The following is a 2,459-nucleotide window of genomic DNA, read 5'->3' on the forward strand; positions in this document are numbered from 1 at the left end:
CTCCTCCGGCGCTGACCCTGCTGGGCGCCGAGCGACCCTCTCCGACGGCGACCGCGTGTCCTCTGGTGGCAGCGAGTTTGACTCGGAGAGCGAGTCCTCGCTGCGTTCCTACAGCGACGTCGCCCGGACCCCGCCGGCTCCTGCTCCTGCGCCTCCGGCACTCCCTGCCCTGGCGCCCCCCGACAGCCCGCCGCAACCCGCCTCGGTCCCCGCTCTGAAGTGCATCGCGTCTCCGGCGGAGTTCAGGTTGATGCCGACGGCTTCCAACAGCCACAGCGCCGGCACCGCGGCAACCGCCCGCGCTCCCCGACGGGGCCAAGCCCCCCGCCGCCGCGCCGTCGCAGCCCATCGCCGGAGGAGGTCGCGGGGCTCTGCTTCCGCTGCCTCGACCATCGCCACCGGGTCCGTGACTACACCAATGACATCCTATGTCGCCGATGCCTCGAGTCTGGCCACGACTCTCGCTCCTGCGGCAACAGGCGCCGCGACGCCGCCGGACGTGCCCGCACCACCAACGTCCACGCCGGGCCCCCTGCCGTGGATGATGCCACGCGCCAGACCACCCCACCGCCGCACCGAAGCCCGAGCCTGTGCGGGTTATCATGGCCCACTCCGTCGAGATGGAGGAGGCGGAGGACGTCCTCAGCCGTGCCATGGTCGCCTCCATTACCGGCAACCGACCTCGGGTGTCCGACGCTGAGGTCTCCGCTGTGCTCATTGACACGTTCGAGCTGGTTGACGGCGACTTCACCGTGCATGAGCACCACCACGAGGACTTCCTAATCCTCTTCAGCTCCCACACCACCAAGCGCCGCCTCGACGGAGAGCACTTCATCAACTCGCCGCCATTCTCGCTCTCCCTCGGGCCTTGGAGCAAACTAGCCCATGCCGGCTCCGGCGACTTTGAGTACTGCGTCGAGCTGGAGCTCCGCGGCGTTCCGGCGCAGGCCTGGCACCTCACCACCGCCGAGCACGTCCTGGGCACGAGCTGCTGGATAGAGCGCCTTCACCCCAGGACGCGCTCCAGGGCCAACCTTGCGACGTTCAGGCTGGCCGCGCGCACGCACCACCCCGACAACATCCGTCGTGCCGCCGTTCTGGAGATCCCTGCGCGCCTGAGTTCCGACAAGCCCTCCATCAGGATCCTCACTTACCCCATTGCCATTGCTGTGGCCCGCGTCGAGCCAGCCAGCGCTCCAGTTCTCCGCGGCCAGCATGGCACGGGACAAGGTGGGGATGGTGCGCACGACGGCGCCAACCCCAACCGCGCACCTGGACCCGGCCAAGGTAGAGCGTGCCGCCGAGGCCGCAAGCGCCGGTGTACGGATGCTCCGCCGCCCGACCGCGCTGATGGCATGATGATGGACGACGCGCTATGGAGGGCACAAAACCGGCCCAGACGTGTGGACGGACTTGCCGTGTCGCGTGCTTGGCCTGCTCCCGTCGGCGAGGGCGCGCCACGTCCGTACCGAGCCAGGATCTTTGCATGGCATCGTGGCCAGGTCAGCAGGGGACCCACCCGCCTTGTCGACGTGCCAGAAAAGGAAGAGGCAGAGGATCACAAAGGGGGGCTTTGCAGGCGGGCCCTGTGGATAAGACTGTCGGGGACGCAGTTGTCCCCGCGACCACGACGACCGTGCTAGTTGGTAGCGCTACTTTGGCTGCTGCGGCCCCGATAGTGGGCGTAGTGGCGGGCCAGGCACCGGCTGGCGATCTCCCGTTGGCTGCGATCTCACCAGAACCAGCGCGGGATTCGAACCCGGCTGGGAACGGCGCGCCCGAGGACGATCGCGTGGGGGCCACGACTGGCTCGCCCGATCCCATGCATTGTCGGGATCTGGACGCCGTCAGCGAGGTTCCTGATACGCCGCCAGTGCCTTGGGGCTCGGTCGGGCCAAAGCAACAACCTCCCCACGCCAGCGACTGGGAGGATGGGCCCTGGTGATGGTGACTACCTGCCCACCGGACCCCACGCGGAAGCCAGCGCTCTGTCCCCGACAGACTTGCAACCACCCAATCCAGCGCCCCCGACGCCCGAGTCACGGCTGGAGCCCCAAGCCCAACCCACCACGCAGGAGGCCGCCGTGGGCTGCGCTGCCCCCTTACTGACGGGAGCCCAACATAGCTCCCCAGCCCAGCCCACCATGCAGGCACTACAACAGGACAGAGCTTTTGTAACGCGCACTTGTGTTACTACAGGTCCAAAAAAGTGTTACCAGGCAGTGGAGTAACACATTGTGAGAAGTGTTACGTTAGGCCGTGTTACTGAGAGATGTCGGCTGTCACACATAATAGTTGTTACTATACGTTAAAGATTGTGTTACAAGTTTGCTCTTGTAACATGCATCATATGTGTTACTAGATGAGTTGGTAACACATTCTTATAACTATAATAACACAAGTAGTAACATAAATTTAGGCATGGTAACATTCCTAGTAACATAGCTTTCTAACTTTAG

This window comes from Triticum dicoccoides, chromosome 2B, assembly GCF_002162155.2.
Source record: "Triticum dicoccoides isolate Atlit2015 ecotype Zavitan chromosome 2B, WEW_v2.0, whole genome shotgun sequence".
NCBI classification, from domain to species: Eukaryota; Viridiplantae; Streptophyta; class Magnoliopsida; order Poales; family Poaceae; genus Triticum; species Triticum dicoccoides.